The 24,835-nt window shown below is 34.6% G+C and overlaps 1 long non-coding RNA gene across 1 annotated transcript; it reads right to left on the reverse strand.

Moving 5' to 3' along the window:
* Window positions 1-14,637: 14,637 nt before the first annotated feature.
* On the reverse strand, window positions 14,638-19,840 carry LOC139706231 (uncharacterized). The gene is made up of 3 exons (XR_011707868.1): window positions 19,382-19,840; window positions 16,936-17,113; window positions 14,638-14,780 (listed from the first exon to the last, which is right to left on the reverse strand). It is a non-coding gene; the product is annotated as an uncharacterized lncRNA (long non-coding RNA).
* Window positions 19,841-24,835: the final 4,995 nt, after the last annotated feature.

Raw genomic sequence — 24,835 nt, forward strand, 5'->3', positions numbered from 1 at the left:
CTTAACAGATGTGCAGTGGGGCTATTACTCATAAAGCAAGCAATTTTAAAAACCCTGAAAAACATCAGGAATTATTAGAAATCTACTCTTCCTAACATCATACAAAATAGAACTTTAAAAATAAGAATCATGACTCCTAATACTTAAATCTTACTTTAACTGTGTCATCAAGAAAATATCACAAAAATGAAGTTGAAAGATGCAACAATTATCTTGCTTCCCATTTTCTCTCTGCTATGCTTTCAAATTTGAGGAACTACTGAGAGAAAAGGAAATCTGTAGCCATAATAGCTAACAAAAATGTCTAATATTGGGCAGGGAAGTGGATCTGCGGTGACAGCAGAAAACTAGTGCTCTCTTTTATAAATTTCTCAGTTACTTCTGGTTACAATCATTCATTCGTCATTCAAAATATTAAGTGTATATTATATGGTTGGTTAATAGGGTGACAAACATGAAGTTCCAAATGCTGAGATGCTCTCAGGAGAAGAGTAGCTGACAGATGTATGGGTCTTTCAGCCTTCTCACGTAAGTACAGGTAAAGGCATAAAAGACAGGTGAGGCTCCACCTGGGAAAGGAGTGTTTAACAATCCAGAAGTGTTGGTTATTGCTAAACAAAGTGCTTGAAGGGAAACATGGAAACCAGTAAGCAGAGAGAAATAAAATTTTGCTTTAGTATGAGGTAGTAAGAGGTGTCCTAAATCAGGATTCTTTAATAAAAATTCTAAAACAGCAAAATTTCACACATGACTTTGCCAGGTATAGCTTCAGTCCTGCAAGAAACAGAATAGTAATAGATCTAACTTAAAGCATATTTTTGTTCATTCTCCCAAATGCAAATTCTATAACATTAGCTTAATTTGATCCAAATTTGAACACATAAATATTTATGTCATCCATATTAAAAAATAATTTATTAATCTCTCTTTACCTCTTAGTCCCCTCTTGTAATTCAATATCTTTCTCATTTCATTTTACAACTAAGCCCTTTAGAAGAGTCATCTTGATTTATTGCTCCTAGTCCTCATTTTCCATTCATTCCTCACCCTCCTGTGATCACACTTTGACAACCCATAACATTCACTGTGTGCTCTCTAAGATATAATTACCACATTTTACTACTTCTGTGATTTTCAACAGGTCCTTCCCTCCTTCAGCAACTATCCTTTTGCTTTTGGAATACTAGTTGCCCAGGGTTCTCTTCCTACCATCTCTTTTCATTCCTTTGTAGGCTCCTCTTTCTCAATCTGCTTTAATAAAGGTATTCCCCATTTTTCTGTCCTTACTACTTATCTCCTCTCGCTGTGTTCTGTGCCAAGGTAAACTCCTCTGTAAGTATGATTTTGCCCATATTAGCCATCTGTATATTAATAATGCATAATCTTCCCTGAGCCTTGACCTCTCCCCTTGAATATCCATTTATTTGCCCCACAAGTATCTCCAACTTAACGTGTAGAAAAACAAACTCATCACCTCCCCATTCTAACATTCTGCGCTACCCTTCTTCCTTTATTTCCAGTCTCTAGTCCACTAACTACCATGCTGTTTAAAACAAAATTTTGGAGACATACCAGGTTCTTTCCTTTGCTTATTTCTCTCACTGATTATCTTAGCCTGGGATCCCCCAAAGGCAGAGCCTGAGTCAAAGGTCATCTGGAGAAGGAATCCAAAGGAACAAACGTGGGGAGTTGGGGGAACAGCCAATCTACAAGTTTATAATCAAGACAGTCACTGGTATAGGGATGAGATAATTTGTGACTTTTTTGCCAATTTTTACAATTATATTTTGCTTTAAAATATTCTAGGAACTGTCTCCTAACTTAGGTTTAATGGAATCACAAATCACAAATATAATAAGTCATACAGTTACCACATCTTCACAAAATAAAGCTTTTGCTTCGTCTTTTCTTGAGAGGTGAGGTGGTAATAAATCACAATAGAACAAGTATATTCTGGGGGCTCTGAGTTTCTTAAGGCATCTAAAGTCCATATCTGTTTCTTTTTGTATCTCTATAAGTATGGTAACTTTTTTTTTCAGTACTGAATATTGAACCCAGAGGTGCTCTACCACTAAGCTATACCCCCAGACCTTTTACTTTATTTTTTTATTTTTCTATTTTGAAACAGGATCTTGCTAAGCTGCACAGGCTGACTTTGAATTTGTGATCCTCCTGCCTCAGCCTCCCAAATCACTGGAATTACAGGCATGCACCACCACATCTAGTCATTATGGTAACCTTATTTGAATGAATGAATGATTTGTTACCTATATGTACTAAGATCAAACTAGCAAGAACAAAAGCATAATAAAGTCTACTCTCACAGATCTTAAATTTTGTGGTTCCCCAAGAACAAAATGGAATAGACAAGTTTAAAAATATAATAATTCATTAAAACATAATAATTCATTTACTTTTATTGGTTTCCAGATTTCAAGTATTTTTTTCCTTATGTTGTTTAAAAGTATAATAGAAAAAATAATTTTAAAAAACAAGCTAATGTATTTTTTTTCAAATTTCTACCTATTGGAGCAATATTTACTTGCAAGGCATTTTCATTGTATGTTGATACTTGTCAGTCTTTTGCTGAAAGAGCTGACAAGAGCTGGCAGTGGAACTTGGGGAAGGCAGAAAACTGGCCTTTATAGAATACATTCCATGTATAATTATTAAGATTCTGGCCCTGGTCATAATCTTCTTTCAGAATAGGAATTCTTCTTATATATCATCTGTGGGACAGCAAGTAACCATATGCTTGAAAAAGATCTTTATTCAGCATGTTCATCATATATGCATTTTTTAACACTAAAAATGAGGGAAAATCTGAATAAGCCTTTTAGCTTCATTTGCTTTTAGTTATTTGCCTTTTGGTGACTTTATAAGTCACCAACTTTGGAGGGTACACAGCTGAGCAACATATTAGGAGTCTCTCATTAGTTTTGCTTCTAAGTAACACTTCTGACGTTTGGGTCATGATGATGTCTAGGTTACTTTCAAGAGACTTAAAGGTCACTTTTGTTGACACTACCAACTCTTCATTTAGGTCTGCATAGGAATCCAATGGGTGCCCTCTTTAAAATAAGGCTAAAAACTGCACCCTTAGATCATACTAACACTGTCATTTTCTGAAGATGTGTCCTATGAAGATTTATTACACATGCATAGACCACTGAATACTTGTCTTTGTCTCACTTCCTATCACCTTTCCCCTTGCCTTAAACAACCCTGCTTCTTAATCCTATAAATATTCCTAAACTGTATTCTTTTTTTCTATTAGTTGCTCAAGACAATACAATGATCTTGACATATCATATATTTGATTCAAATGGGGTATGAATTCTTATTTTTCCATGTGTACAGATTGCAGTATCACATTGGTTATACAGCCACGTTTATACATACAGCCATACTAGTATCTGTTGTATTCTGCTGCCCTTCCTATCCCCCCCTCCCCTCCCCTCCCCTCCCATCATCTCTCTCTACCCAATCTACTGTGACACATTTCTCTCTCTTTTTTTTCTTCCCCCTCACACCATCTTATATGTAAAACATATTTTTTTCTTCCCCCTCACACCATCTTATTTGTAAAACAATGAGGGTCTCCTTCCATCTTCCATGCAATTCCCCTTCTCCCTCCCATTCCCTCCCATTTCTCGTCCCTGTTTAATGGTAATCTTCTTCTCATGCTCTTCCTCCCTACTCTGTTTTGAGTCACCCGCCTTATATCAAAGAAGATATTCGGCATTTGTTTTTTAGGGATTGGCTAACTTCACTTGGTTTGAGACTTACTCTCCTATCTCCATACCTGGCTGCCTCATGCATAAACTCTCTTACAAAATTCATGTCAGTGATTGGCAAACTATGCAGCAGGCCTAGATTGGTAATAATATCAGTTGATTTAATACAGTCATCCAGCACGAAGAAGGCAAAGTAGAGAATAAAATAAATCTAACTTTGTTGAAATACTCATCTGTTCCTAGTGATTCTTAGTTATTAGACTTGTTCACAAGAAACAATTCCTAAGGAAAAAACACTGTAAATGGATTCCCACAAAAAGAAAGAAAACTTATTCCTCTAAAATAACAAATAAGGAAAAGTCTTCAGTGAGCTACATAATTGCTCTTCTCTAGTCAAAATCAGCATCTTAGTAGAAATCAGTGGCCCAAAGAAACTCTAGCCCATAGATGGTGACGTTTAGAGACTGTGCTCTAACTCTTCTTCCAGTTCTCTTGTGTTAGCTCCCTATGGTGTGAAATCAAACTTAGGACGGAAGAGAAGAGGAATTCTCTGTGAGCTTTCAAAGAAGTTGATGCAGACTACAAAAGCAGTTTATTCCCCTGTTGCTCTGTCTTTTCTGTATCTTATTCCCTTCCAAGTTTTAAATCTCCAGGTTTCCTTTTGATGTTGGTAAGAAGTGAACCCCAGCTTATCCTTTTAGCTTCCTTGTCTGCCTTCCCATAAACACCTGGGTCACAGTCAGCTCTTTCCCTTTAATCCTGTTCAGCTTTCACCACGCAGGAGGGAGGCACCCATGAGCAATCTCCTGAGAAGCAGAAGCTAGCATTCAAACCCCAGGCACATTATTTGGCTCCTCCTGTTTTTCATGACTTTTGGAAGCCTGAAATCTTCACCAACTTATGGCTCACATTCACACCCTTTAGACTGCACTTAACTTCAGATCTCAGGCTTTGCCCTCCCTTCATCTTTTCTTCCTGACCTGAAGTGAAGATAGCAAAAGGGGAAACAGCAGTAACTGTGTTCAGGAGTAATGGGAGATATAAGCTGAAGACAGCAGTGAGAACATGGTCTCTGTGTGTAGCCTGAAAGTTGGTGAAGATTTCAGGCTTCCAAAAGTCATGAAAAACAGGAGGAGCCAAATAATGTGCCACTAATGGCCCCATTGCCTACCTTATAGCCTCTCTGAAGCAGTCTGCAGAAATTTTCCATTTGCATCCTGGATATGTGATATTTTCAAAACAAGATTGCTCATGGTCCTCAATGAAGAACTGTCCATTCACACAAAATCCAGTAAAAATTACTTGAAATTTCTGGCATGTGAACACTGGTAACTTGGACTTACCCTATTTGTACATGTATTTGATCTTTTTATGAGAATTTGAAAGATAGGGAATAAACAATGACATCTTATTGGGGGAACCAGGAAGTTTCTCAAAGCACAGATTCACTGTTTCCACTTTCTCAACCACCACTCATAATCTAGCATTAACATAAAATTTACATAAATTTGGGCTGGGGATGTGGCTCAAGCGGTAATGCACTCGTCTGGCATGCACCGAGCGCTGGGTTTGATCCTCAGCACCACATAAAATAAAAAAATAAAGATGTTGTATTCACCGAAAACTGAAAAATAAATACTAAAAAATTCTCTCTCTCTCTTTAAAAAAATTACATAAATTCATTTCTTTCCTAAAGTTTTTCAAATCCTATGTCACATTTTATGCACTCACCATCTATTGCTCATTTATATGTTCTTCAGCAAATGTTTACTGAAAATTTGTTAAATGTGCTACCCTGGATACCAGATATAGCATGGTGCAGTGAACATTACAGACATGCTCTCATGAAGTTCTCACATTCTTATACTCTCTCCTATTTGAGTTCTTTGACATTTCAGGTCTCTCAATCATATTCACCCACATTTACAGTTCCAGTTGCCACCTCTGAGTGTATTTCCAAACTCCAACCTCTCTCCTAGAATCCTGGAAAATCTTTCCAATTTCAAAAGAAGAAGTCTAGACAGTTCTCCCACTTCCTGGGCTGAAGGAGGTAGTTATGCTTTTCACCATCCTCATGACTACTATTCAGTCTCACCAACATGGTTTGTTTTTCAGAACTCAAATTCAAACTCTAGACCCATATTTCTTATAATCAGGAATCCACATGTTTGCTCATATAGTTCCCAGTTTATGGTGCAAGCTTGATATAGAAAATTATTCAATAGGATCCAACAAATATATTAACGAGCCAGACAACCATTTGTTTGTTCTGGGGACTTATCAGAGTGGATCTGGCTTTAAGAAAAGGCAAATGAATAAAAAGCAGTAAGAAAAAATGAATACCTTGGCACCACTTTGAAACAAGGCCAAAACATGAACATAGAACATCATACTGAAGGTATGATGAGAGTTGAGAGTACTGAGAGTTCAGAATGAGAGTATTGAGAGTTCAGAAAGTTTCCAAGCAGAAGATAAGCAAGTAAATATTTAAGAAGATGGCTTTGAAGATGGATGAAAGAAGACAAAATTTGAGAAATGGTTTGTACAAAAAGTAATAAAGTTTATGCATCTCTGGACATGAGGAGTAAGGGACTATTGGAAAGCAAATTTAGGAGATTTATAGAACATTCTTATCCCCTACCAAAAAAAAAATAAGACTATGACTTAAGGATCTGGGGTTTCAAAGACTAAAGGGACCATAGGCATGATAGAGTGTGAAGGCCTTGAGACCAATGTGTTTTCAGAAATTGAAATAATCCAGACAATTAAAGTTGTCATGTGCACATCTTGTAGAAACTTGCTGAGCACTTTCAGAAAGTAAAATATAAAATATTATTCTGACTGAGTAAAACACCACTCCTATACTTGTGACCTAGGTAATATCTAAAAAAGTAAAGAATCATTATTATAAAAGAAAAAAGGGCTATGTGTTTTATTTGGATAATAAAATATTGAAAATGCTTAGTATTACACATTAAAACATGCTATATATTAACTGGTATAATAAATTATTAAAGGCTATTTTCAAAATCTGAGCTACTTCTTAGTCTGGTAAATTCTATTATTAGTCATCTTTGCTCATTAATTTTATAATTCCCAAAACTACAGTTTATCCCAACCATCTTTTAATTTGCAATTTATCATTACTAAAATGTCTACTTTATAGATATGAGTCAATTACCTTAATAAGAACATCTTTCATCGTCTATGGCACTATGGTTAAAGTACTCTCTATATTGGATCATTTGATTCTCACAATGACACTGTAAGAAAAGTAAAATAGACACTCTGATCCCTACTTTATGGATAAAGAAACTAAGGCTCAAACTAAGTAAATTGCACAAATTCATAAGGCTAGTAAGTCAAAATGTTCTTACTCTGAGTTTTCTGACCTCAACTGCTTCTTCTTTTCACTATTTCACAGCATTTCCCACCTTCCTGTACACCCCAGTTTCTATGCAGTGACCAGAATATGTCTGTCTCTATTAATATACCCTTCGTGCTACTCTACCCATACATGATGGTCAAACTATACCCAGGAAGCTGTCTTTCACATAAGGCACAAAACCTGTTCTGAAGTCATCTTAAATATACACAGTAAAACACGAGCATCTGAGAAAACGTAAGAGCTATCCATTCCTAACTTAAGTATTAAAAAAACTTGAGGTATCTAGGGAAGGCAATTTGGGGAGCCCAGAAGCATATCTTCACTTCAGGCCTCTGTGTAGGAAGCCACACAGATTTTCCTTTTACAGTAATTCTTTTACATCAAAAAATGGGGAGGGTGGGCATTTGAATTCATTGAAATAGACCTTTGCAATTTCATTATTTCACATACTAGATGAAATATATAAGTACAACAAAAAGCTCAACAATTTCATGGTATAAAAGTTTTTAAATGACATGAGATTTTAATTTACCCTTTGGTCAATAACATCCAGTTCTGTACACAAGTTTAGTTCTATCTTCTAAGAAAAGACCTAAATTTTGGATAGGCTCCTTGTGATTGTAGTGTTAGGTAACTGAGTACAGGCTGAAATAACAGGAGCTAGTAGTTCATGGATAGTGTTGCTTCATATGATGCAAAAGGCTCAGAACGTTATACTGAGACTGGTGTGGAAGTAGAGTGAAGAAGCTCAGAGAGGATGAGGAAATAAAAAAACAGAGATGCTCAGGTGCTAGATGGTCACTCACGTGGATGCAGATGCCTCTTTGGATGATGGCAGATAATGAGCCAGAGGTTCAACTTTCATATAAAAGTTAAATAGTAAATAAATGTGTGAGAGCTGCAGTGAGATGGGAAGAAGACTGTAAACTGACTTCCAAATTCCAACACTCAGCAAATGTGGACAAACTAGCAAACTGTGTTTGAAAGCACTGCAAGGGAAGCACTGCTTTCAGGATAAGCCAGGTTTCAGGTAAGGCAAGAAGATGAAGGAAGAAATTGGAAGAAAGACTGTAAATACATAAGAGATTATTAATAACCTCTTCATGAAGAATTCTAAAGGATGTGAGCAATGAAGAAGAGAGTTTGGAAAAGGAAGGAGAGGCTGTATCAGAGAAGGAAAATTATGGAGACAAATCAAGAATAAGGGAAAGGATAAACACAGCCTTACATTTTAGTGCCTTACATTTAACATTAGTAAATAATGGACATATCAAATTAAAATATATGATAACACTTTAACATGGAAAGTTTGAATGAAAGATGGAATAACAACTACATGAATTTCTCTGGATAATGAACAGAAAATGAGTATATGGCAGTATATCTTAAAATTTCCTAAGGTTTTTATAAGATACATATATCTAGACCCCACTCCTCCAAAATTAAAACAGAATCAGGAATAGTAGATCTGAGCACTGTTACTTTGTGGCAATAATATTTTTTTTTCAAGATCCCCAGGTGCAAACAGGGATGAGAACCATTGCTATATGGCAGTGGTTCTCAAAGTTGGTTCCTGGATCAGCAGTATCACTATGACCTGGAACTTGTTAGAACTGCAAATTCTCAGGCTTTGCTTTAGATTTAATGAATCAGAAACTCTGGAGGTGGGGCCTCTAGGTGATTCTTGTGCTTGCTAAATTTGACTACCTTTGGGATATAAGAAGGGTTTAGGGTCAGCCAAAAGTGGTATTTTTATTAGTGTATTATAAGAACTTCTTATTAAATCTCACTTTTTACATGTAAATTTTGGCAGTTTGACAGGTAAAGAAAAAAATAAAGTCACATTTTGTTTAAGACAAACTTTTTTTGAAGAATTTTATTTTTCCCCCACATTTTTTATTGGTGCATTACAGTAGTATATAATGATGGGATTTGGTTGCTATATATGCACACAATGTAAAAATATAATTTGGCCAATATCATTCCCCAGCATTTCTCCTTTCCCTCCCCTCTTCCCATCCCTTAGTTCCTTTCTTCTATTGATTTTCCTTTGATCTTTAGAAGATCCACCCCCACCTTTCTTTCCTTTTTCCTCTCTAGCTTCCTTATAAGAGCAAACATATGACACTTGATCTTCTGAGTTGCAGTTATTTCGCTTAATATGATGGTATCTAGTTCCATTCATTTTCCTGCAAATGACATAATTTCATTTTTCTTTATGGCTGAATAAAATTCTACTGTGTATGTATACCACATTTTCTTGATTCATCCATTGATGGACACCCAGGTAGGTTATATAGTTTGGATATTGTGAATTGTTCTACTATAAACATGGGCGTGCATGTATCCCTGGGGCATAATGACTTTAATGCTTAACAATAAATACCAAGGAGTAAAAATCCTTTTTATTTTTGCATTTTTATTATATATATATATAAAACAGTGGAATGCATTACAATTCTTATTATACATGTAGAGCACAATTTTTCATATCTGATTGTGTACAAAGTAGACAAAGTAAAAGGATTCGTGTACATGTACTTCGAATAATAATGTTCATCACATTCCACCATCATTTCTAACCCAATGCCCACTCCCATCTCCTTCCACCCCTCTGCCCTATCTAGAGTTCATCTATTCCTCCCATACTACCTCTCCCTATCCCACTATGAATCAGCCTCCTTATATCAGAGAAAACATTTGGCATTTGGTTTTTTGGGATTGGCTAACTTGGCATTATCTTCTCTAACTCCATCCATTTACCTGCAAATGCCATGATTTTATTCTCTTTTATTGCTGAGTAATATTCCATTGTGTATATATGCCACATTTTTTATCCATTTTAGGAGTTGCATAGTTTCTGGTCTAATTCTGAGGTCTTTGATCCATTTTGAGTTGATTTTTGTGCAGAATAAGAGATAAGGGTCTAGTTTCCTTCTTCTATATATGGGTAACCAGTTGTCCCAGCATCTTTAAAAAGCCATCTTTTCTCCAATGTATGTTTTTTGGCACCTTTGTAGAGAATGAGATGACTGTATTTCTGTGGGTTTGTCTACATGCCTTCTATTTTGCACCACTGGTCTATGTGTCTGTTTTTATGCCAGCACCACACAGTTTTTGTTACTATAGCTCTACAGTATAATTGCTTTTTTGACTTAAAAATTTGTTTAGCTATTCTGGGTCTCTTGTTCTTCCAAATAAGTCTTAGGATTATTTTTTCTAGTTCTGTGAAGACTGTCATTGGTATTTTAATGGGAATTGCATTGAATCTGTGTATTGCTTTTCATAGTATGGTCATTTTAACAATATTAATTCTTCCTACTCATGAATGGGGGGAGGACTTTCCATCTTCTAAAATCTTTTTTAATTTCTTTCTTTAATGTTCTATAGTTTTCATTGAAAGATTTTTCACCTCCTTGGTTAGATTAATTCCTGGGTTTTTATGTTTGTTTTTTAAGCTATTGTGAATGGAATTGTTTTCCTGATTTCTTTCTCGACAGATTCATCATTGGTAATTATAGGAAAGCTATTGATTTTTGGATGTAAGACTGAACAGTTTTCATGTCTACAGTTAACATTAATCTTGCAAGTTAAAATTCAAACTTATTTTCTTGATTTTATCCTGAAATAAAAATGGAGATCTCACCAAGCACGGTGGCATACACCTATAATCTTAGTTACTTGAGAGGCTGAAGCTGGAGGATCACAAATCCAAGGCCTGAGGCAATTTAAGGGAAACTTGGTTTCAAGAAAAAAGGGCTGGGGGTGTGGTTCAGAGGTAGACTGCTTGCCTAGCATGTGTGAAGCTCTGGGTAAGGCTGGTAAAGACCAGCCAATTATCATCCTATAGAGAGACAAGCACACTGAATAGTTGCAAAGTGGTAACATACGCTCCATTCAGCTTACTTTATGCCATTACAGGATAAATATAGTATTTAATTATCAATTGTCAAGCCAACAAAATGAACATATACAATTATGTTTTGTTCTCAGCCTTTAAAGAAAAGAGAACCAGCCTAAAAACATTTAAGGAAAAGAAAACAAAGAAGAGGAAATTCCTCAAACTAAACATTGGTTGTAGGTGAGAAATGTGGTATATTTTCTGAAAATGTTAGCTGTTAAATGGAAGGGATCGTGTTTCTGTATTTTCTTAAGTAGAGTTTGGCATATTCAAGGTGGTCCATAAGTTTTAAATAATAACAACTTGCTCTCCAATCTGGCCTTGTCTTAGCTTCCCATTTCATTGTAACATCTTGAATTTCTCCAAGTGCTTAGTTTTCAATTCACTCAAAAAAAATATGCTAAGAATAAACATATTTAGTTTATTAAAAAAAAGAAAAAGAAAGAAAACAAAAATAAAACAGCAGTTTTTCCAAGCTTGGATTTCACTAGCAAGTAAATCATCTAAACAGGAAAAAATAATCTTATTTCAACATACAAACTACTAATCCAGATCTCTGTTACTGCTTACCTAGACTAGTAGCCGAGTTTCCTTCCTCTTTTTATTTCACTCTGCTGAAAAACTAATTTTCTCACAGCAAAACTTAAGAGTTTTAAAGAACTATCTCCCACCAATACCCCCAGAAAGTTCAGACAAGATTTTGACCAGGGAAAAGCTAGAGATGCCCTGGAGAACCAGCCCTGAGGAAACTATAGAATAGAGAAGGGTATATTAACCTTAAAATTTTGAGAAATCCTGGAGATACTAAAGGCAATTTTAAATTGTGGTTGGGTGGCACGCTGAGGTAGAATAACAGGTAAAGATTACATGGTTAGATTCTGCTATGCCTCTCACATATTTCCTCTCATATTTCCACGGTCTGCCCTATAACCTGTCTGAATGAGAAGGCAGCAGCAGCAGCCCACAATAAGAAGGGAAGACTGTGCAGCTGCCCTGAGCACTCGCTCTCCTGGTTCTCTCCACCAAGTGCGGAAGAGATTACAGACTACTTAGGAGGTAACTGCCACCTCCTATGCAAAAGGAGAACCTCCTCCAGAGGGCCCTAATGGAGGGGCAACAGATAGGTTGTAGATTGTACTTCTGGTAGCTCCCTAGGGCTGATCTCTTAACTTTTGTTAAAGTCATAGGAAGACATGAACTGGGGTATGAACATTAGAATCTCACCCTGACAACTACAGGGGATCAACATCTCACAACTAAATAGTGACTTGAAACACTAACAAGGAAAATCACACTGAACAACATATACCATATCAGGCAGACATATTGAAAAAATAGATTAAAATATTAAAATAAGACAACCAATAATGTAAAAAATGAATATGGGTATAGAAAGTAGGAGAAAAGGCACAATGAAAGCTGTATGGAAATATTACATATTAAAACAAATGATACTTGAAAGAATACTACATGTAATAAATAGAAAGCTGAATATAGCCAAGGAATAAATTGTAAAATTAAAAGAGCAGCCTGAGGAAATCTCCCAGAAGATTAAAAAAGGATAAAGGATACTGAAATAAAATCATGAGTACCATGGAAGATGAAAGAATGCATGCTGGCATACTGAAAATAGGAATGAAAAAGGAAGCAGAAATAAAAGGAAGAAAAATATTTGATGAAATAAATATCCTTGAAATAAGGAATAACCAAAGAACTCAGATAGAAAGAACTAAACACCAAATAAGAGAGATTAAGACTCCAGAAATGCAAATTTAAGAACATCAGAGAGAAAGAGAAAATTCTAAAAGCTTCTAGAGAAAAAGCATACCTCCTACACAAGAATCAGACTATCATCAGATTTCCTAACAGCCACACTGGATTCAAATACTTTGAGATTTTCCAGATATAACTGTTATTGGTTTCTAGTTTAATTTCAATGTGGTCTAAAAACATACTTTGTTTGACTTGAATCTTTTCGAATTTACTAAGACTTATCTTCATAATTCAAAATATGTTCTATATTGAGTAAACCCTTCACCAAAGAGGGTAGATGATAAATATGAGCATGAACATATGCTAAACATCATTAGTTATTAATGCAAATGAAAACCATTAAAAATATAACCACACACTAATTATACCAAGTATTACCAGAGATATAAAGGAACTAGAACTCTCATATACTGCTGTTTGGAGTGAAAATAGTTCAACTACTTTAAAAAACAGTTTGGCAGTTTCTTAAAGATACACTTACTATACAATCTAGCCATCCTACTCCAAAGAATTTTCCAATGAAAAAGAAAGCCTATGTCTATGGAAAACTTATATATAACTGTTCACATCAAATTTATTCATAATAGCCCAAACTGGAAAATTCCAAGTATCCATTAATTTGTAAATGAATAAAAAACTGTAATACATTCATATAATGGATGTACTACTACTCAATGATAAAAAGAATGAGCTATTGCTACATGCAATGACATGAGTGAACATCAATATAATTATGCTAAACAAGATAAAAAGCGTATACACTATTTGATCCATTGACATAAAATTCTAGAAAATACAACCAATAAATTATGTCAGAAAGCAGATCAGTGATTGCTTTGGGGATGGGTAGAAGGGAGAGAAAGGTGGAAAAGCAGGATTACAACAGAGAATGAAAAAACTTTTGGGGGAGATGAATATGCTCATTATCTTGATTATGGTTATAGTTTCATGAGTATACTTATGTGTCAAAACCTGCCAAACTGTAAACTTTATTGTGCATTTTACTGTGTATAAACTATACCTCAATAAAGATGTTAATAATGAAAAATTACCAAAATAATAATTTTTTTTCTGAAAAAAACATGTGAAATACAGATCCTATTTTTAATTTGAAAAATGAACAAATAAAGAGAATGTGAAAAATAAAAGGCATTTTGGTAATAATCTAGAACAACATAAATATAGTGGGAAAGAGAAAAGAATCCAGGGACATGAGATGGTATGTATCAACAGGAATCCAGTCAGGAGTCAGAAACACAGTCAGAATCTAACATAATTAAGGAATTATTAGTGATGTTGCAAAGTACCGAACAAAAAAAGGGAGACAGTACCATCAACTCTTCTCCCAGTAGTGGCAATTTGTTACAGTGGCAACAGTTGATTTTAGTTCCCTGTGTTTCCAACATTTCTAGAGCCAGGTTCAACATGCCCATAAGAAAGTAATAACCCCCACTTCAGAGGTCTCAATCTCCGTTCTGCAGGGAAACTCCTCCAAATTTATAGATTTTAATAATTTCAATCTTCTCTAATGTTCTGCAGAAATATTGAGAAAATGTGATTGCCACCTACTTCAGAAATAATTAAGAAATTTTCACTAATTTTAAGTGAGATAATAGCAATATAATTGTAATTATATTTTTGTAAAAGGTCCTTATCATTTAAAGATTCATATTGAAATATTTACATATGCAATAATATGATGTCTATGATTTTCATTAAAATAACTTCAAGGAAGAGACTGCAAAAGTGATGAGGATATAGATAAAATATATTTTGAAAGAATTGATAATTATCACAGCTGGATAATAGATATAGGCAAGTTTGTTATAATATTCTGTTTTTATGTTTGAAATTTTCCATAATAAAATTTATTTTAAATCAGTAGTATTTATACAATTAAAACACATACAAAGGATGGGGATTTAGCTCAGTGGCAGAGCACTGCTTAGGATGTGCAAGGTCCTGAGTTCAATCCTTGGCCCTAAAAAAAAAAAAAACACTCATACAAAGAAAGCATAAATATCAAGTATATCAGAATACTGGTGGGAGTGGGAATGGAAATCAGAAATAGGAATAGAAGGAAATAACAATGAATAAGTGAAAGAAATAGAAGAAAAGATCGACAGCCAAAGTATGGTATAAACTAAGGAGTATAATTGACTTCACTTTTGAAAGGAAGAAAACGAAATTCTAAGACTTTAGATTAATCTTTTAAATTTGGACTTGACATATCTTTTTAACTTATTTTTTTCATTTGCCTTTAAAAATCAAACATTCATTAAAATTAAATACATATTGTTGGCCATGTGTCTTAGTCCATTAAGGCTTCTATAGTAAACACCATAAATTTGAGTTCAAGAACAAAATTTCAACAAATTGAGTTTAAATATCTACTTAGAGCCAATTGCAGTGAGTGGCATAGGCCTGTGATCCCAGCTACTCAGAAAGATGAGGCAGGAGGATTGCAAGTGAAAGGCCAGCCTCAGCAATCTTAGCAAGACCTATCTCAAAATACAAAATAAGAAGGGCTAAAGTCATAGCTTAATGTCAGAGTGCCCCTGGGTTCAATCCCCAGTAGTGCAAAATAAATCTAATTGGTTTTTATAGCAATTCATGAATTGGGCAGCATTCCATTCATAAAATTGAAAGGTACTCCACTAGGTGTGGCAGAATAGTCAGACTTTGTAAGGTAGCTTAAGCAGAAATAGGAAAACAGCATCATGCAAAAAGTGAAGTGGTTAACATCAGGTTACCCTACCAGGTTTATTGGGCCCCTTATGATTATTTGCTATGATTCTTCTGTTTTTCAGGAAACTGGGCTTTTTTTTAAGTTCTATTTGATTACATGGTACCTGGCATAAATGACTATTCTGGTTTGGTCTGGTCTGTTGACAGTGCGGAAACTCAGTTTAAAACAATAGCTTCTCATAAATGTTATTAAATTTTATTTAATAAATTTTATTTATTTAAGTAAATTTTATTTAAATAACAGAAATTTGTTTTTCACAGTTCCAGAGGCTGAGAATTCAAAACAACAGCACTAGCAGTTTCCATGTCCAGCGATGGCCCACTTTCTTAATCACCTCCCATGGTGGAAGAGATTATTTAGTTTTTATGAATCTCTTTTGAAAGGGCATTAATCTTAAACATAAGCACTCTTCCTTCATAGCCTATATCACCTACTAAAGCCCCTATCTCCTAATGCTATCATCTTGTGGATTAGGATTTCAACATAGGAATTGGTGGCTAGCACAAATATTCAGGCCACTGCACCATGTACACATCCAATTCTCTGACTCCATGATGTAGTTCCTGATTGTTCTACTGCCCCAAACTCCATCCATGCCCCATATCTATATATCAACTTTTCACACCTCCTTCAAAGTATAGCCTATATATCGCCTCCTCATGATGCTTTTCCTAATCCCCTGTTCTCTCAGTGGAGAGTACTCTATGTATGAATCAAAAAATGAAACAAAAAGATCACACTTTATTTGGCCACTCCTGATATATCCTTTTGTTTTATAGTAGAGGTTTTTTGGTTTTTGTTTTTTTCCTTTTTTGTATTTACCTTTTGTTCTTAAGATCCAGTTATTCTCTGTGTAGCATTCCAGGAAACCAGGTACAATAATCTCTGAATCCATAATGCTTAATACTGTCTTAGATATTACAAGTGTCTCATAAATGAGAAATTAGAGGACAGAAAGAAAGGAGGGAGGAAGGGACAGAGGAAAAGAAAGATTCAATGAGTGAAATGAATTTCATTTCACTGGTTCTTTCAAGGGGAAAATGACCAACAAAATATCTAAACTCACTTAAAAACATAAAAAAATCATTTTATAACAAAAGATGTCATCAATTTTATAACTTTTCTTTCTCAGTTGTCAGGAACTCCTTTTGAAGGCTTTTGAGTTCATGCATCAAATTTTACATATATAGTGTGTGTGTGTGTTTGCACGCACACATACGCTAAAAATTGAAATTTAAGTTCAGAAGCTTTTTGGTAGGGCACTGGCCATACTGCTGCAACAAACAGCAGAAATGTGGAAGGGTCTTTCTATATTGTTCAGGCTGGTCTCAACCCACCTCACTCTAAATTGATGTGCGCTTCCTCACCCCCTTCTTAGCCTACTTACCTCAGCTAACAGGTTCCATGAGAGGCAAAAACAGCCATGAGGACAGAAGAAACTCATGAGTCCTTTTAGAGAAGGTGGCATAGGTGGCTTTGGAGAGAAGTAGTCCTGAGCTCCAATCCTGTGCACAGTTTCCCAATTCTGTACTCTTGGGCAAGTGATCTTCAACCTCTCTGATTTTCTGTTGTTTAAAAACAGAGTAACAGTTATTGTGATTGCCATTGTTATTACCAACTTCCCTGTTTCAACTTTTTTTTTCTTTTATTTGAGAAAGGGTCTTTCTATATTGTCCAGGCTGGTCTCAAACCCTCGGGATCTAGTGATCCTCCTGCCTCTCCAGAGCTGGGACCATAGGCACAGGCTCAATGTTCAAGTGACTCAGTGCCTTTTGGGCAGACACAAGTTGCAGACTTTTCTTATTGAGAGAAGAGTATGGGTTGGAGTTGCCCTGTGATTCTATGAAGACTGGTGCCTGGGTGGAAGGCTGGCAAAAAGGAGAGTTTAGAGGCCCACCAAGGCAATAAGGAGTGAAGGGATGACCGAAGTTTCCCTAGAGTACTTGGAGACCTGCTGGCTTTGCATAGAACTGTTCCAGATTCAAAGGGAGTAAGCACTGGGTACAGGTCCCTTCTAAGCCCTCTACCTGCAAGGCACCCAGGACACCACGACTACAAGCAGAAAACCCTCACGGCCAGACCCACAGAGTCTTAAGGGAGCTTCCTTCCTATAAGAGGAAGTGTGGTGGGTGTGGCTTGGAGTCAGCCCAAGAGAGAATGCAAGAAAGAGGACAGGTTGAGAACTTAGTTTTATATTTGAAAATAGGCTATAGTTTTACAGAAAAGTTTCTGCACAGAGGGAATAATGGAAAGTAAAATAAATAAATAAAGTTCCTTCCCACTAATTAAGAAAACTTTTATTTTTTATGCTATTTAAGAAGTAACTGTCTCTATTAAAAAAAAAAGGTGGTAATTTACACCCAAAATGTTAAGGGGAAAATGTACATATTTTACTTAATAAAGGGAGTTCTAGGTATTTCTTGAGGTGATTATTAAAAGTTGTCAAATTTCATCAAATTTTTTAATGAAAAACTAGTTTTGTTAACTAAGTAACTAAATGATATTTGATTATATTAAACCATTATGTGGTTACATAAAGAAGATTTAGAAATGAGATGTAACCAATATACCATACAGTATTAATATTAGACCAGATACATTGAATAGTAAGATTATTTTTAACATATAAAGAGAGAAATAGTTAAACTTGTGTTAATTGAGAGATATAAGAAAAAGAAAATCTGAAACAAAATAATAGTTATTTTCTACAAGTAAATAGCAGAAGATCTGTTGAGTAGAGGCAAGGGAACAGGGGGAGGGTAGAGGAAGGGATAGGGGAAGTACTAGGGATTGAATTAGGGCAAATTATATTCCATACTTTTATAATTATGTCAAAACAAATCCTAATGTTTTGTGTAACTATAAAGAACCAATAAAAATAAAATAAAAGTTTTAAAAATAGTTGTTTTGTCTGTAAAAATGTGTGATTATTATGTCTTACTCCAGCTAATACAAAGATAATTAAAATAGTTCCTTAAATTTCACAATTAAAGCATATGAAGAAATATACATTTCTGTGATTTATTTCTAACAACTGTAAGAAAACTATGCATATGAACTAATGATAAACATATTTCTTACTATTAACTATAACTTCCATCAAAAGTTAACAATGATGGTGAAAAAGGAAAAAGTATGGATAATACTTAAGCTGTTTTATTTAATTTCATATTGGATAACCACTTGGAAAATAAATAATACTAAAAATCCTTTATTGGGATTTGGTTTATGTAGGGATTTGGAAATGAGTTTTTAAATCTAGTTTCCTGTCCTAGTTGACTTTTACACAATTAAATAAAATTTAAAAAAAAAAGTTAACAGTTGTATTATTCCAGAATCAATATACAAATATTTCAAATACAGATTATAAACAAGTTTTTTAAACATTTTCTCAGAAAGACCTTCCTGAAACAATTCACTCCCCGTCTAAACTATATCTTCCTCTCCTTATTCTTTGTTATAGCATTATTTTACTATCCTAAGCCATCATAATTTTAAATTGTGCATTAATTCATGTGGCTCCTTATTTTACACTGGTATCCTGCTACCCAGCAAGGCTACAAACTGTTGACAACCACTCTTTTGTTCATTATTTTGTTCCAGCTCCTAGAATAGTACCTGACACTGAGTGGGCACTTAATAAATAGTCATTAAATCTATTCATATTTTCCAGTCCTCTTAAATTATTATTTTTTTCACCTTTCCACTTATTGAACCCCTACCCTTGCCAGCTCCCCTAACCCCTGCACAAGTATTCACACACTACTGGAACTAAGAGAACATGACTGATAAGAGGAGATGAACTAGATGGAGAATTGCCTTCGGGATAATACCTCTATCACACCGGTGAAGATGACAGGACTGCATGCTTGGGGCAGGCGGGGGTCACTGGTCCAATGAACTCAAGAGATAAACAGCTGACTTTGCAGTGGAGTCCTGAGCTCAGTGCTATTGTTCCACTATGTTGGAGAAGCACTGGCAGCAGATCCTCTGGAGCTGAAAGTGTAGAAGCAAGGCAATGAAGGTCTGGATTTTAAGTCAGATCCTGCCACTTACTAGATAGGTAAACTTAAAAATATGCTTAGGTCCTCAAAGTTTACTTTTTTCATCTGCAAAATTGAGAAATTATTGCCCACCTCATGTGGTCATTGTGAGAATTAAATGAGAGGGTATTTTAGATTTGAACAGCGAGAGATACACACTAATGTCTCAGTTAATGGAACACAGTGACCATAGTTATTTGAAACAAGTCTGTAAACATTTAAAATAGACTTTGCATAAATAAGTATTGAACTGAGTGACTCAGTCTCCTTGATCAAATTTTCCTGTTTTGTAGAATGAATCATCTACCCAACTTTTTCTCAAGAAGATATCACGTCTGATGTACGCAAAGCAGTTGTTTTTGTTATTTTTGTCAAAGACATTAGTCAAAGAGATATTGTTCTGTTCCTTCTGTACCTTCACACATTTAGCTTGAGTACTGGGACAGTTTACAATCTCTCTTGGAAGATAAAAGATGTTTTTCATCTTGCTCTCTGTACTGTGGGCCTGAACCCCTCCATGAAATACCTCAAATATGTTTTTAGAAATAAGATGGAAAAAGGTACTGTGCCTTTTATTGACAGTACCCTTAGAGAACTTTCATTTGTAGAGAATTTTTTCCAAAGCATATTCATATATGTTACATATGATAAACCTCACAATAACCATGAGACAGAGATGGAATTATTATCCTTTCCAATTTCATTGCTTCTGATTATTTAAAAAATATTTTTCTTCAGAACTTGGGCTAAGAGGTTAACTTATTTGCCAAAGGCTTATCACTAGCATGTTAATGTTTTGAAAGAGTCAATGAGCTAATAAGTAAGGAATCCAACCACTGATCCAAACTGTTTTCCCTTTTCTTTCCTTCTGTTCTCTTTTCCTCTCCCCACCTCTCTCTTTTGCTCTTTTTCCTTTTCATTTTCTGGTAATTTTTCATAATCTCCATGCCAGTTTTTATGTCATTCCTCTGGAATTCTGGAATGTAATACTAATGTGATTACTAAAACTATAAGCCTCAGAGAAAAATAAACATAAAAGCCATTGTTTTTATATTATTCAACAGTATTCTAACTAGTTAAAAGAAACCTAGCTTTCTGTAATCATGCAACAACACGTTACTTGAATTGAGCCGTTAACAGACTTTAAATGTTGAAGTAAATGTTTGCAGACTTACCTTGGCATTTCTTTTTGCCTTTTAAGTAAGTTACCTTATAATCATCTCAATATAAAACATCCCATAACTGTAGAAACTGGCCATAACTTGAAAACTAAAATTTGGAAACCACAAAATATATTACTATAATTAAAATATAATGATTCTGAATCTCCCTTTTCCATCTAGAAATTACAGGGAGAGAGGAAAGCTTTATTAAGGTTTCTGTTTTCAAAAAGACTTTATGTTACTGTATTATAAGAAAAAAAAAAAAAACCCAGGACTTATAAGTAACCTTGAGTGTAATACAATTTAATGACAATTAAATTACTTGTTTCTTGTAAATTTAACATCATCAAAACTACTAAAGTCCTTAAAAACAGGACTATTTGTACTTTTTCCCTCTTATTTTACATTCTAGTCTACCCCATCCTCTGCCAGGAACCTTATATCAACATAGTCTTCCTGCAGAATATGATAGTGTAATATTATTGAAGGCATGTCATTAATTACTTAAATATTCCTTTTGACATTTTGACACTACTTTGGCTTATGATAAATATCATAAATGTCTCACAACCTCTTCACAATTTAGAAACTGGTTAAGCATTATGTTTTTAAGGATCCGTAGATTCATATAGAAACTAGGGACTATCAAAAGGAATAAAGGAATCTTTTAATGATAGTTACATACTCTGATTATCTCATTTTGCATTTAGGAGGGGAGTTATACACCCTATCTAAAGAAAAAATGGGGGGAAATTTTCTACTTCTGTCATATTTCAACTCCAGCAAAAGCAAAGGAAAAATATTTCAAGAGCTGGAAGCTCTTTTGGCCTGCAAAATCACAACACAGATTTAATTTAATTTTAAACCATGAGAAAAATTAACCAGAAGACAGTGTAGCAAAAATACTCATGAAAACAGTAGATGCTATTACTTTCTTCAGAATGACATCTGAAATGATTCAATTTTATTGTCTTCCAAAAGGAAACTTCCATGAGAGCAGAAAGGCTTTCTTTCTCATTCATTCACAGACTATCCCAGAACCTACAGAATGGATGCCAAGGAAGTATTTGTTAAATAAACAACTGTCATTAATGTCTCTAACAGAGAATTACCTTAGTTGTATAACCATAGTTGTATAACTATGCTATTTTACATTCTGTCCAAACATTCACACTTCTGTTTTTTTGTTTTGTTTTGTTTTTTGGTGTGTGTGTGTGTGTGTGTGTGTGTGTGTGTTTATTTATTTTTTGTTTTTATTTTTTAGAGCTGAGGATCAGACCAAGGGTCTTGACCATGCTAGGCAAGCACTCTACCACTGAGCTGTATCTCCAACCCTGTTAAACTTTTTTGTTGTTGTCATTTTGTTTTATGGTGCTGGCACTGGAACCCAAGGCCTCTTGTGCTTGCTAGGAAGATTTCTTAATTATTTGTTTTGCATAATGAATACAAAAAGATAGTGCCAAGTATAACCTCTGTCATCTACTTTCAAAGGCAAATTCTTACATTCAAGGTTTTAACTACTGCTGTCACATTGCAATCAAATTATGACTCCAAAAAACTGAATTTCCCCATCACACATGCCTGCAACCAAAGGATGTTGCCCTTGACCTTACTGAGGACAGTATAAACAATGATTAGTTCCCAGTATGTGGAAATAGTTCATGATTTCTCAGAAAAGTTACACTTGGTTTTCCTGGACAAGAAAAAGTTGCTTTACTGAGTGCTTGAGAGACATCTCTGGATAGAGAATTTTCATTTTTGATATCATGAATTTTAGTGAATGATATTATGAAATATTACTAAAATGCAGTGGCCTGGTTTACTTCCATAGATTTCCTATAAGGATTATACTTAGAGTAGATTTTCCTTTAAAAAAGAAAAAAAAAAACTCATTGTGGGTCTCTGAAATATACTAGCTCCCATGCTACTTTCATCTCTCAAAGTAGTGATTCAAAGTCTGATCTGCCATTTGGTCTTTCCTATATCTTCTTTAATCAGCACATGATGTAGATTTTGTTCTAAAATCCTAGAATTGTGTACAAAGAATTCAAAAGGTACATAGAAAAAGTAAAACATAAAAAATAAAAATATCAAATTTAATAATTTTCTTTTGTACAGTCATATACTGAATGAATTATACCATCACACAGTCTAAAGGCTTGGGATTAAGTGCAATTTCTATCATCAACATTTCTCTTGAGAACTGAATCCTCTGTTTTCTAAGAACTAAGTCAGTTCTTAGAATTAATGAGGCATACAGAGAACATTATAAAAGAGTAAATTAAATTCATAAAAAAAACCCAAGGCTGTCCACTATTAGTTTATGTATAAGTTAAAGCTATTAAGAAAACTGAGTAATATTCTTAATGTAAAGCACCGGGGATATTGTAGATATAAGACATGTATATTCCCTCACTTTTAATTTCCCCCTTTTCTGTCAAAGCACTCTCTGTAAGACAGGCCTATTCTAATTTCAGTTTTGATTTTAGAGATGTGAGGAAAGTGGAAATGAACTTAAGACTTTGAAGTCAAACAGATCTGAATCAAACCTGGTTCTGTTTACAAACTTGCTCTATTATTGTATTTCCTGATCTGTGTTTTTGTTTTCCTCCTCAGTAAATTGTGCTGATACTTCATAATAGCCTTTTCTAACCTTTTTCATAATATTGTACTCCTTAAAAATAAGAGTATTTTTTACTGCAAAGGATGTTGCTTTGCATAGTAAGCTGTGAACAAGGAGCCCAGACCACCCAAATTAACTTTTGCTTTGCCATCACAAAAAGTGAAGAGGAAACAGCATTTTGGCATCCTGTAACTAGTCAGGGCACAAAACTCTCCTAGGGCATACTGGGAAGCTCTTCTGCCTTTTTTGGTTTATAGGGAAGAATAAATATAAATCTGATCATAACAAATTTTGAGTAATTTCTTAATTCTCCCTTCATGTCCAGATCAGAGACAAATAGAGCAACCAGCTTACCTGGTGCCCATCGCCTTTGCTGAATACTCCTCTGAAGGGTGGAGTGAGTGTGAGTGTGTGTGTGTGTGTGTGTGTGTGAGAGAGAGAGAGAGAGAGAGAGAGAGATGCAAATAAAATGATGCTATTCATTGTGTATGTTCAGTTCTTTTCAACTAACCATTTTGATGACCTTAGAAATATTTGCAAATATTTAAGGAAAAGCATCCATGGAACACCTACTGTATCCTGATACAACAGACCTAGATTTCTCAATTTCATACTTCATAGTATTGACATTGCGAGCTGGATATTCATTGTTGTGGGGCTGTTCTGTGCATTTAGGAAAATTTTTTTTTAGGTAAGTCAAATTTCTTTTCCTAAGGTACCTACTACATTTAAACCCAAGTGCTAAAATAAGTGGAAGAGAGTAAAGTGTGGAAAGTAACTTATAGAAGTACAATTATGTTATCATTCTTTTGTTTTATTTCAGGAACTGGTCTTACCTGAGTAAAATTGCTCAATATGAAGTACAACTACCTTTCTACACAGATGCAATTATGTTTACATTAAAACATTTTTTTAAACATCTTATTATCTATGCACAGATAGATAATCTATGTACTTCAGAACATTGCTGCATGAGACCAGGCCAATTGTCAATTATTTGGTATTATCTAGAATGAAGTTTACATATACTATATGAATTTAGGTAAGTAAAATAAAAGAAAAAGTGTGGAACTAGATTAGGAATCCTTAAAAGGGTAAATACATATCTTAATGACTTTACCTTTGAACACTTGACCTACTTTAACAATAATAATTGTCCATGCCAATCACTGTGAAACAGTTATATTACATATGACAAGCATGGGTTTTTTTTTTTGTTGTTTTTATTTGTATATTCAAAGTCCCATAATTTAGAATAGCTAGATAATTTGGAATAAAAGACAAGTGGCTAAGGAATGTCTATAGTCTCCATTTTCAGGATTGTGGTGGTCAGTCTTCTGCTGATGTGACCAAATACCTGAAGGAAAAAAAAAAACAATTTAAAGGAAAAAAATGATTTTGGGCTTATGGTTTCAGTTCGTGATCACCTTGGCTCCACTGCTTCTGGATCAATGATAA

Source organism: Marmota flaviventris, chromosome 6 (assembly GCF_047511675.1).
Source record: "Marmota flaviventris isolate mMarFla1 chromosome 6, mMarFla1.hap1, whole genome shotgun sequence".
Classification (NCBI taxonomy): domain Eukaryota; kingdom Metazoa; phylum Chordata; class Mammalia; order Rodentia; family Sciuridae; genus Marmota; species Marmota flaviventris.